Here is a 14730-nt window from a genome sequence, read left to right as displayed (position 1 = left end):
GGTTATGGCATTAGAAACATTCCCACTTCACACAGTTTGGCACTCTGCAATATCAGGTTCAACAGACAAAGTAATCTGCAGAAGATGAAGGTTTGAGGAATGGAACTGCGGTGTATAGACATCTTTTCTCTACTTTTATGTGATCTTCATGATAATCAGAGATGTTTCTGGAACAAGAAAGTAGTTTCTATATACTTTGTAGGAAACATAGGTGATCATGCCTATTTAGAATCAATAATTGTAATTGTTTAGAATCAATAAGGGGATTTTATTTTTTTTTCACAAACTTTACTGTGCACCTATTTACATGCAAGTAATTAAAAAAAATCTAAGGATCAGTGAGAGAAGGAAAGATATGTCAAGGTCTAAACATCTTTTGTTCAGAGTTGTTTAAAAATTTAGTGCCTACCCTGCATTTTGCGTGGATTTGGACTCACACTTATCTTACTAAACTCCTAAATTGCCTTGTGATCTGCCAAACTGAGGAACAGACTGATTTAAGATTGCAGTCAGATGCATTTGAATTTTTCTTTCTTTTCACACAAGCTTCCTTTTTTCTACCTTTCCAAATCTGAAAATAAATAATTTCATATGAGCTAAGATTTTTTTAAAACTAAATTCGCAGTAATCTTGGGAATAAATCTACTTTAAAAATACAGTTCTAGTTTGGGCTACGCATCTCAAGGTTTTGCTACTACATATTTTTTCCTTCCAAGAAGCATTATAGTTCTCCTGTCTGTATTGCAACACTTGCAAAAGAAGTGTGCCTATTTCTTTTCTCCAAAGTCCTATTAGAAGTACAGCTCACATCTAACAGGAGTATTTTCATCTTGCTCTGTAAAAATTTCTAGTGTTGGTATGAAATAATATATCATGAGCTATTAGTGTGGCTGCCTCAGGCCCTGCAGGCACTGCAGCCTGGAAAGATGCCTAATGATATTCAGCCATGTTTCCTGACAAATTTGTACACAGCCACAAAAGAAGCCAAAAGAAAAGTGTAGGAGTGAATTCCTGCAGATGGATAGACGTAAAAATTAAAAACAGTATCTTAAGAAGAAGAGGCACTCTCAGGTGTGTATGAGGGTTTTTTTGGTCATTGATAGCAAGCCTTATGTGGATCCATAAATCGGGTCCTGTGAAACCATTTCCGCTATTTAAAGAACTTTGAGGTTTCTTCTCATCACACGGGAGGATTTCCGCTCTATGGATTTCATTATTGAAAGGTACCTCCTGCAGGAACTTTGCTTTGTTCACCCCTCAGCAAAACCTCCCCATCAGCATGTTACCTATTGTCAGCTTTCCCATAGAATGCAATGGGGGATGGGGAGAAAGCCATTTTCTGCCAGGGTAATCTGCCCCAGTTTTGCACCAGTAACACCCACTGAACTGTGGGCAAATTACTTATATGGAGGATATAGGATAACAGAATTAAATCAGGTTGATTTGGTGGTAAAACATTTCACATCAGTTTTTTGGTTGTTTAAAGTCTCATGTGTCATCATCTTGTTTTTCTGTTTTAAAAACTGTTTTAAGTTTTCAAATGGCTGGAGACCTGGACCTGGAAGGTCATGGATTTTTCTTCCTTAATGTTTTGATAGAGTTGCTACAGAAAAAAACATACAGGAAAAGCACAGTAACCACTTTTTCATGCCAAGTTTACTGATCCTTTATTGATTATGCTCACAAAGAGGGATGAAGTATTACCATGTTTGTTATTGTGTTAACTCTGCTTGCTCAAGAGTCACTGATTCTCTCTACTACCTATGCCATCTCTCTGGCACTGAGAAATTCTCTGAAACATTCTGTGGAATATTCACAGCAATGCCCATCAAGCCAACATGCCAGGAGTGTATAGAAAATCAAAATGTGTTAAAGATTCAAAGAAGCTCCTTGGGCTGAACCAGAAAATACACACAGGAAATATATGTGTTAGCTAAACAGCAGTTTAGAAACATCAATAACATAGTAGCATATTACAAACAGGAGAGCAGTTATACTGGGTAATGGAAGGCAAGACAGACCTGATGGTGTTTTTCGTCAGGCCAAAGTTGTCACAAAAATGATTAATGTTGAAGGTTGGAGCCGATGAAATAGGACATTTTGATGAATTTTATTTAATCAAAAGTACTGCAAAGTGCTTAAATAGCAAGTTAGAGTTTCTGGCTTCAGAGAACATTTTTAGAAGATCACCTGAGATATCTTAATGAAAAATACAGTTACCAGGACATTAGCTGATTTAGAATAATTCCTAACATTTTCAATAAGGAAGCTTCAAGTTTTTTGAACAGTTCGTAGGTCGAAAACAATTGTTGGATGTTCTTCTGGGTTTCACTTAATCCCTGGTTGGATTCGTTTATCACAATTTAGTAGAAATACATAGAGACAGAAAAAAAAAAAAAAAAAAAAGCAATGGATGTTCTATAATTACCATGTTAATCCAAGAGGGTTTTTAACCTTTTCCACTCTTTCTTATATATCCACATTATCCTGCCTTAGATAAGTGAGCACTTCAGTGAAAAGGCCTTTCTATTTCATATCTTGGTGTATGTTTTGTTATACACATTTTTGCTGGACATTATAGAGAATCATGCATAGGTATACCTAGATAAAAGAAAATAAAATATAATAAAAGAAAACATTTCATTTGCCTCTCCCTATTTAAAATACTAATTGTACTGCTAGTCTTTCTAGGGGCTCCTGATGTTAGCCATTGGCCTACTATTCTAAATAATAAAAAACATAAAGCAAGAAGATCTCTGTCTCAAAACTTAGAGCTGGGACGAGTTCAGAAAAAGACCAAAAAAATGGCATTTATTGTGTATGGCTAAATAGACAAATTAATCTATTGTTACACCCTTGTGTATGTAGATGTTTCAGATTTTTAATTTAAATTAATGTTCTTAAATACTTTGTAATGGAACAAAAAGCTCAATATTTTAAAGCCATATTTTATCAAAGTTGTCTGGGTTATTTCTGGGTATTTTAACTGTGAAACTTGCATCTATTTCTCATAGCATCTATTATATATACCTTGTTGCTATGTTTCTGTTTTACTTCTCATCAAAACTAATAGACTCTCTTTATTACCCATTTATAAGTAACACAGAGAAAGAAATAGGCCATGTTAATGGTATACTTTTATGGGTAATTTACAAATTTTTGTATGCTTTGTAAACCTCTTGATTCTCCTTTGGCTAACATGTAAATGCAGCTGCATGCTTCTATCTATAAACAATGGCTTGAGGCAAATAGTCCCAGGATGTGCTTTTGAGAAAAATTAGTCTTTGCAGCATGTTTTCCACTTTGACAAGGCTTGGTCCATGTTGGAACACTTTATTTTCTTTACTTGGCATTTTGACTATAATCACATACAGCAGAAAACCATTCTAGTAGCATTCAGTATAATTCTATACTTAGAGTCCACACTATTGGTCCTGCCTATTCCACATATGCAATATAATTCAAGAGGTCCCAGGGACCTCATGACAATGAAAAAGAGTGGCAATTAATATAGATACTCTAGCTTGATTGAAAATACTAGCTGTTATTGAAAAAACTAAGAAACTGTTAAATCTCTGGAAGAAGACCAAGGAAATGGTAGTGACCTTCAGCACAAATACTGTCAGTGTAAAGTAGGGAAAGAGCTTAAATAACGAGGTAAGTTTTATCTAAGCGCAAACAAAACATGACTGGAAACAACACTGGGTTGGAGATAGCAAAACATGAAAGAGGGGCAGGAGAGATGTAGTTTATTATTTGAGTCCTTCCTTATTCAAAGTAATGTGAATGCACTTTCAGAGTAGGCAGAACTTTTGGGAAGGAATGAAAGAAATGGGTAGTCAGTACTTGTTGAAGAAAAGGGTGTCAACACATTTATAACTAGCTGCCAAAAATGTTCTGTTGATAAAGAGCTTTTCATGCACATTTGATACTTCTACCCTCCAAAGAAAATTTACAGTGACTCTGAATGGGAATGTTCTTCTACCCTCCAAAAAAAATTTACCAGTGACTCTGAATGGGAATGTTCACTTTTCTAAGCTGAAAGAAGTCATAAAAATACTTTTATGACTATTCAGGAATTTAGTGAAAACTGTGGAATTCCACAGACATGTGAGGTGAAGGTGTAAAATCAATGCTTATTTTATTTTTCTGATTCCATTTAAATCAGACTTGCAAAATTAAAACATTTTTAAGACAGCATAAGTTTTAATTTTAGAAAGTTTGCTGAGAAAAAAAAAAATTTTATTGCAGAATATTTCTGTCAAAAGCTTAGAAAAAATAAGAAAACGCTCAAAATTTTGGGATAAGTTTCACCCTATTCAAAGAAATTCCACTCTATTGCTTTTTTTAAAGACCAAAACTAAACAAAACAAAAATAAAAACAGAGAAAGGAAAAAGGCATCTACCCTGCCTTGGTGACGTAGGTACTGAAATAAAGCTCTGGATTCATGTGATTGTCTCATTGGGAATCTATGATATGAGACCTCAGCACGTTCTAGTCCTGCTTTGTGCGTGGGGGTGGGGAACACCCTGTTCACGTAGGAGTGTTGTCCATATATGTCTGGAAATTCCGGCGTGTGCTGACATGAGCTGGCTCTGCAGGGGTGCAGCTCAGCTCTCAGTACAGAGCTGGGATGGACACAGCCGCCAAAGCCTGGCCAGGAACCTCCCTCGAGGAATGTCAGGAATGCCCTCAGCATTTTTTCAGCAGGAAGCTATTGGCTAAAAAACACGTCAGCAATTGCATAAGTTTCCTTAAGAAAGCAATCTGGGTTTCTTCAGAACAGGGACTGGCTTCTTAGTTACATGGGTAGATGATAATTTGCTTCAATTATATTAAATCCACTAAATAAGAGATTAGTTTTTGCATATCTCTTTCTGTTTGCTTTTTGCATATAAACTACTGTTGTCTTTTGGCCCCACTGTAGCTGATATGTGTTGCTGAAATAATTTTGATATATTTAAATCTAGCAATAGTCACAATTTCTTCTTAGAGTTATCTAGGTGGAATGGCAGATCAGAATGATAAGCAGTGATAGGTTTAAAGAGCAAAATTTTACTGGGATGCAGTTAAAAACAGTCAAGGTAATACATTATGCATGTAAATGCCCAGTGACAGACAATCAGTAGTGAAGAAAGACTACAAATTTTCTTTTGAGAAACAGTTACAAGCCATTCAGAATGTGAACATGGTTTGACAGTGAGAAAATAAACATAAACCTTTGACTTTGGAGTTTGGTTTTTTTTTTTAAATAAACATCTGTATCAGTAAACGGGTAGATTAAGTTAATAAGAGATATAAAATTTTGAGACTGCCCTTAAGCAGATACATTAGGAAAGTGGTCAAAGAAATACAAATAAATTTTCAATATCTTACAAAAGTGCCTTCCTCCAGCTTGCTCAAAACTTGTTACTGTGGATGCTGTAAACTTGAGCCTAAGGACACCAGCATATCAACTTCCATGGGTTAATCATGTCTGTAAATCTACATAATCTTTTAAATTCTTTGAATATTTGGCATCTTGGAACTTCAAGCATTTGCAGCAGCTGGTGTACAGCCTGCGACACAGAGAGAGCTATTGGCAAAACCAAGTTTTTCTGTCCTTTTCAGCAATGGTAGGATCCACAGAGACATTTTATGACTTAAGACCACACTCAAAGGCAGTGGTCAGTGAGGCACACACACATTGCTCCTTTCTCATCTCATGGGGCATGAGACTTCTAGCATATTATTTCTTACCATGATGGGAGTTTGTATTCAGTCTTCATGGTTTTTGTTTTCTAGTAAGTAGATTCCTAAGCCTGAAAAGAAAAGATTCTCCATTTGAAAAATATAGTACTCCATCATCATCTCTGCATGAACTAATCTTTAATTATGAATTTGACAACTGGTATATATGCATGGGATAGAAGAGTAGAGCCATACTCACTGAAGTGGGCTCCCACCACAGCTGCCTGTTGAAGAGTAGGATGATTTTGTTTCTTTACTCTGCAGCTTCTAAGTTTGTGTCAAGTTCAGGTGTTTCTTCTACTGCTTTTGAATCACATACACACACATAAACATATACACACACACACACACACAAAAAAAAAACAAACCCACCCCAAAACCCCAAAAACCAAAACCAAAACAAAAAAAACAAACCCCAAAAACCAACAAAACAAAACAAACCCCCACCAAAACAAAACAAAACCAAAAAAAAAAAAAAAAAAAAAAGCAAACACAAAAAAGAGCCCACATTTGCCTAGTGAAGGTTCAAACACAGCAAATCTTATTATGGTTGAGAAATAATGGTTTAATTGGGATAGCAGTTTTCTTCAAATCTTAAAGAAATGTATTACCTAGGGAATAAAGTGGCAGTGCAGATGTACTCATGGAAATCCTACACACCTTTACATATGTTTCTTTCCTATGTTTATACATAGATGTGTGCTAGTGACTGTATACATGTGGGTTTTGTTTTTCTCTGTAACGGGTATAGCTGAAAGGATATATATGACATTTTAGATGCTTTTACATTGCCACAGAAACAGCAAACAGTATTCTCTGCTTATACAAACTATGACTCAATACCTGACCTAGGGTTAAAACTTCAATGAATGTTCAGATATGTAAATATTAGCTTTATTTTACCTGGTCTGGTACAGTGTCAGTTTCTCATAATTTGACTGGAAGCCAGATATTTTCCACATTAGACAAAGGATGTCTATGTGTCCAAACACAAATAAAAAAATCCATTTGGCTTTTGGTCAGCAGTATTGACTGTAGAGATTATAGTTCTAATTTCTGCTTGGTCCATATTTTGAGGAAAATTATTCTTACTCCTGGGATGAACGTATGTATTTCACACTCATTTTCACCAGGCTGGATTTTTATATACAATTTCTAATTACACTGGACTTCCTCTAAGAAAGTAGGACAGTAGGTCATGAATGTCCTGAATTTCACTTACCCGACAACTGAAGTAATCAAATACTCTTCTATTGTTAAATTCTGTTTAGATTGACAGACCAAAAAGAGTAATTAGGGAGATGATATATTTTTAATTTACTTAATTATGAGAAGAGAAGCCAGGTTAGATAATCTCTGCTATCTCTCTTTTCATTGGTAGAAATTAATGTAGTTCATAATTTCTTAATATAATGGCAAAGAGTTAACACATACTTCTTTACAACAGAATAGTCTCACATGTTTTCTCTGTTTTAGGAACTCACAGAAGTATTACCACTAAAATATAATTAAAAAGACTGATATGTCCTCGGAGTGTAGCCTCTGCCATCATCTTTTACCAAATAACACTACAAATCTTGATTGAATACTTTTCATTTTCCTTTCATAGTCTCCACTTTTAGAGTAGGAAAAAAGAATTTAGGGCAATTATTTGAAAAGATAAAATACCACATGCTGTTTGCAGAAACTGCATGGTAACTCTAATGGAACAGCTTAACTCTGCAGGAAACCAAAGTAACTGAGCAATAAATTGTGTCATCTCTATCTCTGTTATCTCTAGATAAATTTCAAAGATCTTACTAGATACTATTTTTATTGAATAAAGTGAAATCACCATGAGAAGTGTTGCTTAATTTTACATTTTCTTGTGAGAGCAAGATTGTTCCATATTCTTAGCATAATTGAGATAGCAAACAAGTGGCATTACAGGAACAATAACACTGGGAATGGATCTAGGTTTGAAAGTAGTTCCAAAGGGTTTCTTAAAGGTAGAACTACATATACCATAAATACTCATGCATGTAACTGTAAGATGAATAGAGAGACACAGAACAGAGAGACACAGGCACAGAATATAGTCTGGAAAGGAAGTCTGGAATTCATCTAGCCCATTGTACTCAGAGCACGCCAATTGTACAATAGATTTTGGCAGCATCAGCAAGGCATCTTTAAATCAAAAGAGCACTTACAAGTCAGACTGAGAAATTGCTACTGCTGTCATGTTCCTTCTGAGCTACAGTATAGGTAAAAATTTAGCTTGTACCCAGGAGTATTATCCAAGCCAACAGTAAAAAACATAGAAACTCTTACTGTTTGTTAAAAAACAAAACATCAGTATCCCCATATACCAGATTAAGTATATTTTGACTTGTTCAAAGAACATGCATTAAAATAGCTATCCATTCTACAGTATAAAAGCTGAGAGCTTCTGAGATACATCAATCCATTCTCCAGCTGAGAGAACTAAAATAATATTTCTGATTTGAGGTAGGACCTTTTTCATTGTTTTGGAATGTTTGAGATACACTATTAATGGGAGAGATCCAGATGATCTTAGAAAATGGCATGGAATAGTAGTTTGTTATAGGTCTTTTATAGATTTGGCTGCCTCTCTTCATGTCATAAAAGACAAAACCAAAAATGCCTGGAACACAGATCAGTAAATTGGCTGTTACTTCTAACTGGTCATTGGTTACAAAACTACAAGAAGATAATAAAACCTATAAAACATCAGCTCTTATATGAGATCGTACTGCAGAAATTGCCAGAATTGACCAAAGTTGAAGGTTAGTCAAACTTTTTGCTTCTACTTGCTCAAAAGCTAAAATTAATAGAATTGCAAGGATAAAGGTAATGCAATAAACCTTTGTCTTGACTTTTCCATAAATTGTCCTTTATTTCTTGGAAATGTAAGTGATCATGCTATAAATATATAGTAGCTAGCATCTAATAAAAAAATTTACATAAATACCTCTGGTTTCAATATGAAAGCAACACTTATATAATTTCCAGTGTATTACTCAATGGAAACTAAAAATTATATGGAAATAAGGACTATAAAAATTATGATTTTGAGATATAATAACCTTTGATGAATACATCTTTTTTAAACTTTGCTCCACTGTTCTGTGTAGATTTCAAATAGCTGCTAGTCCCATTCATGACTAAAATTTGCATCACACTGAAATACCTATACTCATAGAAAAATTTGGGTTGGAAGGGACCTTAAAGATGATCTAGTTCCCAGCCCCCTTCCACTAGACATTGCTGCTCAAATTGCTGTCCAACCTGGCCTTGAACACTTCCAGGGATGGGACACCCACAATGTCTCTGGGTAACCTGTGCCTGTGTCTCAATGTAATATTAAATTCCTTATTGTATGGAGGAATACAATTGTATTGTCTCAATACAATAAGGAATTTATTTCTAGTGTCCAATCTAAACCCACCCTCCTTCAGTTTAAAACCATTCCCCCTCGTCCTATGCATACATTCCAATGTAAAAAGTCCCACTTCAGAGTTCTTGTATCATTTTTCAGGTTTTGGAAGACTGAAGTAAAGTGTTCCTCAACTGTCCCTTCTTCAGGCTAGATTAACACAACTCTCTCAGCCTGTTTTTATATGAGAGGTCTTTCAGTACTCACCATCTTCATTACCCTTCTCTGGACATGCTCCAGCAAATCTGTGTTGTACTTATGTTAGGAATCCCAGAGTGAGACACACTACTCCAAGTGGAGTCTCATGAGAGCAGCTGAATGGGAAAATCATCTTCTTTGACCTGCTGGCTACACTTCTTTTGATGCAGCCCAGAATGTGCCTGGCTCTTCAGGCTGCAGATGGGCACTGCCAGGTCATGCACTGCTTCAACTCAATGTCCCCAAGTCCCTCTCCTCAAGGCTGCTTTCAATCCATTCTCCACCCAGCCTGTACCCATGTTTGGGATTGCCCTGACCCAGGTGCAGGACCTTGCACTTGGGCTTGTTGAACTTCATGAGGTTCACACAGACCCACCTCTCCAGCCTGCCAAGATCCCTTTTGATGGCATCCCTTCCCTCCAATGTGTCAACTGCACCACACAGCTCAGTGTCACCAGCAGACTTGCTGAGGCTGCTCTGTCCCACTGTCCATGTCACCAACAAAGATGTTCAACAGCGCCAGTCCCAGTACTGACCCCTGAGGAACCTCATTGGTCTCCATTTGGATTTAGAGCCACTTACCACTACTCTTTGAGTGTGACCATCCAGATTTTTTATGCACTGATAGGTCCATCCATCAAAGGCATGTCTCTCCAGTTTGGAGAGAATCAAAGCACTGAAATGCTTAATGCTTTGAACAAGTCCAAACAGATCAAAACTGTTACCTTCTATATCCACCAACACTGTCACTCCTGTAAAAAGCTACTAAATTTGTCAGGCAAGGTTTTCTTTAATGAAGCCATTTTGACTGTCAACAATCACCTAATTTTCCATGTTCCTTAGCATAGCTTCCAGGAGGATGTAGGTTCTGTACTTCTTTGTTCACTTTAGGTAAGAGGCAATGCTACCCAAATTTGACATTATATGGAAATCCAAGAAACTCAAGGCTTTTAATTTAGTCTGTCTTAATTGGCATTTTTTTAATTATGAGAAAGTATGCACAGCAAAAATATCTTTTATTCTAGTGACTGTAGGTTACATTGAGGTGGGATGTCTCCTTCCAAGCTTTCCTCTCTTTCTTCTCCTATGTTCTTTCAGGGAATTATGTACTGTTTTAATGCTGCTTATCTAACTTATTTTTGCAGTACCTTTGTCCTACTGGAAGATTAAAGATGGAAAAGGAAATACTTGCTCCCAAGAAGCAGAAACGGAACTCTTCCAAAAGTTTGTAATGTAAGATATTATTATCTCTCTTTTACTGTGCTTTGTTGAAGCTTGTTTGCTTTCATGTTTTATAATAAACTGTGGCATTTAGCAATATCTTCAATAACCTAACTAAATATTTTCTTCTTTATATGCCAATGATTAATTTTTTCTATGTATTCAAATAATTTGTTTTTTTCCACTACCACAACTACACATGCTCACAAAAACAATTCCTTGTTAAACCCTCCTTTTACTCTTGCTCATTTATTCAATGAGCAGTTGTCTGTTGTCTTGCAAGCAACTAAGTGAGCATGTTCATAAATTAATGAATATATTTAAATATCTTTCTTAAAAACTTCATCCCCTTTGTGTGCTTATTAAGGAGAAAAAAGTCCTTTAAATTACAAAAGTAGTTTCTTTGATGACATGTTGCTTATTCTTTAAAATATGTTGGCAAAATGAGACAGACGTGTCAGGACACTGCAGTTACGCCAATCAAGGCCATTCTGTGTCCTTATATTCCCTGTAGAGAGCAGTGTTCCTCTGGGCTCATTCAAGGCAGGAATAGCTCTTATGAACATTTCCAGGTCACATATATCAGATGTTTGTGCCTAAATGATCAAGCATTGCCACTTGTGCATGTCTGATATTCAAACTTGGTGTAATTTCTCATGTTAAGCAGGTGGCATGTTCTGGGAAAACAAAACATAATGCTTCTTCAGTGCATCCTGACCTTTTCAGCCACCCTTTCTTTGGAAGGTCTGACACAGACTAACAGCGTCTGCCCCATCTGATATCACAGCATCAGTGCCTCTTTCAGAAGGAGTTTCTTCACAGTAAATGTGTTTCTGTTTGTTCCAGAAAATCTGGTAATGCCAGAAATGAATCTTTTCCAATCTGGTTTCCTAGATGCATGACTGTGGAGGGAGGAATTTAAACAGAAACCAGACCTGCTGACTATTCATCAAGGAAATATTTTATATAAACGGTTGGGATTCCTTTACCAAGCTTGTACATTAGTATATTCAATTTACTTTAGGTAGAGCTTGCTTCCCAAATATTGTTCAGTCCAGTGTCTGGACAAGGACTTCCCCTGCCTTTGTTTTTCATCAAGCAATAGAGTAAAAACTTCTCATCTCTCATATTAACTAATTGCTTCCTATATGGTAGAGCTGCAAAACTTACGTATCTTCACCCTTTGTTTCCTACAAGTTGCAAGAAATTTTCTTTATATTAAAATTAGATGACTTGAAGAAGTAGCCTACTAACAGTGTTTGAAAGGTTTTTTTCTGTCCTTAAAAATTAATAGGGTCCTCACACATGCTCTGTGGCAACTTATAAAAAGAATGTGCAAAATGCAGTGAGAGCAAAGCCCGGATGAGGTCCTGACATGTTGGATACCATGTTCTTAGCCAGAGAAAACTTTCACTGGCTTTCATGCACTAGAGAGAACATGTATGGTGCCAGTTTATCATCTCAGCTGCCCCAGTTCACAGTCCTGAAATTACACTTCTTTCAGCTGCGACTAGAATTGGAACTGATTTCAAGTATCAAGGACATGTATTACAGGCTTGTGATTAAAAATATTTCAGTAACACCACTTTAAAGCAATGAGATTTTGATCCAAAAGACGTAGAAAACAGAAGAGTTAATATATTTTACACTTATTTTCAAGTTCAGTGACAAGTAAAATCTGAGCTCGGCTGCCAAGCAGACAGCTCAGCTCTGTAATGATGAAAGATGGAACCTGTTCATTTCCTTGCATTCCTTATTATGTCCAACAGTTAGTTTTCTAAAAATATGACTGTGGAAAAAGTTAGAAATGTTTCAATTGATTCAGTTCTAATTTATAAGTCAGGAATTTACTCCACAGCTATAAACAAAGTCTTAGCATTTTGCAATCACGTAAATCAGACTATAACTTGTACTCTACATTTATATTGTCCTGAATAGTCTTAAATTACTTTAAATGGATACATTCATCAGTACTCAGATTTTGCATTGCTTTGCAGGACTTTATATCTAAAAACTACAGCAAAAAATTATCAGGGGAGTAAAAGTCAATATCAAAATTCAAATCATTAAATCTGAAAGGATCTTTTGCAGCTTCATTTAGTTTCTGTGACTTATATCCTAAAAATAAATAAAAAAAAAATAGTAGCTGCAAATAATATGTTACAACAAAGCCTAATAACTTTGCCTCTCACATAATAGCAATTTTGATGTTTTGCTTGGAGACTCACTATATGAAATTTCATCTATAAATCAAACTCCTGGAAATAAACTTGCTGAAATCACAATCAGAGTCAAATATTTATGTGATGATTTTTGTGAGAAGTTCAGTAAATATGTTGTCATCAGTTAGAGTCTCAATAAAACATCTCGAGTTTTTTTCTCTTCAGCTTGGAAAAATATGATTCAGTCATGGACAGGAAAATTATGCTTGAAAAAACAGCTTCCTAGCAGGTCTGCACAGGAGCACCTTCACTGTGCTGCCCAGTTTTTAAAAGTTTCATAGTGTGCTCATATTTCTTTGACACATCCCACAGCTGATACTTGGACAGTCTTTTAAAGACTCCATCTGTCTTCCTTCTCCATACTGATCCCATTTGCTTCTCTTCATCACTCTCTCCTCCCCGACTCCCTATATTTTGTGAAATTTAAGCTTGATTGTTTCTTGCTTTTTATCTTAATCATGCTGTCTTCTCCCAGCCACAAACATTGAGATCCCATTTCCATATCCATTTTAAATTACCTTTTTCTCACATTACTTGACTTCACACTTTTTCTTTCATGTCCTGCCTTGTTCACCATTGCTTTTCTCATTTCCATACTGTCAACTTTCCTAATTTGCAGCTATCTTGCCTGGACTAGGAGTCCTCTGCACTCATGTCCTTTGCCATGGAATACATCTTGCTTGTTTAGGTAATGGTACTTTGTGCCAACAGCCATTGTCCTGATACTGCCTGATGGAGCCCCTCAGTTCTCCAGTAATCTCTCTTCAATCTCCTCTCTTTTCCTACCCCTTGACTTCTGAGGTGTTTGGGTCCTTGTTTTCTACTTCCATACATTGGCTAGCAATTGTGTTCCCAGGGACTACTGCAGAGTAGGTAAACCCATGGCTAAACAAACAAACAAACAAACAAACTGCATATATAATATTTCATTGTGAGTGAAAAACAAGGTGCTTATTTTTAAAGTTTTCCTTAAAAGCCTCAAATGTCTATGAGTTAGATATAAATCAGAATTTAGAACACATTGGAAATTTGAGAGTCTAAGGACTTTTGTATTGAGTATTATAGATAGATAGGGAACCTTAGTCCATGCTGGAATCCTTCCAGTTTCTGTGACTTAACTAAATACCAAGGCGAACAAGAATTGATTTTGTATCATTTAGAAACAAGGACTGAAAAGGAAAGGGAAAAGATAAAATTACCGTGAAAACCGTAAGTTTGTAAATTTGTGCAGTAATATTCAGAACTTTAACTGCATGGTCAGAGATAACCTCTGCTCACGTTCAGCTGCTGACAAAAAAGCAAATAAGGTGCTGGACTTTATAAGGAATGAGTCAGGAACTAATGGGAAAAAATAGACAACTACATGGTCTAAAGTAATAGTACAACTTCACCTTACATATTTTGATTAAACCTTCATAGTCCATAAAAAAAAAAAAAAAAAAGAAAAAAAAAAAGAGGATTGCAGGATTATAGCAAGTCTACTAAAGAATAAAAAGTATACAAAGTATTTTTTTTAAGTTTATAGCCTGCACCCACTCAGAGTGGCTTTTAACTTCATAGGTACAGAAACCAGGATCTTCATGAGAACTTTTCCTGAGTGTAGTTTAGTTTGGATAGTAAGGTTTTCACACAGGCTATTAGTTTGGTAAAGTCTAAAGAGATTTTAAAGATCCTTTGAAATAAAGGGTGCTGTGTAAATCTAGATTAATACATTTTTCCTGCAGGTAATATTTATGTTAATTTTGCCACTTTTCAGGTTTTCAGTGAATGAGCAGCTACTGGCTTAGTGTTTAACTCTGCATATTTACATAAAGCTTTTCCATGTTACTCCTCATTCCAAAGAAATAAAGCATGCTTGTTTAAAAAAAAAAAACAAACTGAGGCACATTCCTGTAAAATTTCATTTTTAACCTTTTCCTTGC

This window comes from Taeniopygia guttata, chromosome 5 (genome assembly GCF_048771995.1).
Source record: "Taeniopygia guttata chromosome 5, bTaeGut7.mat, whole genome shotgun sequence".
NCBI classification, from domain to species: domain Eukaryota; kingdom Metazoa; phylum Chordata; class Aves; order Passeriformes; family Estrildidae; genus Taeniopygia; species Taeniopygia guttata.
The sequence above is the reverse complement of the archived record's forward strand: the minus strand, read 5'-3'. Positions refer to the sequence as shown.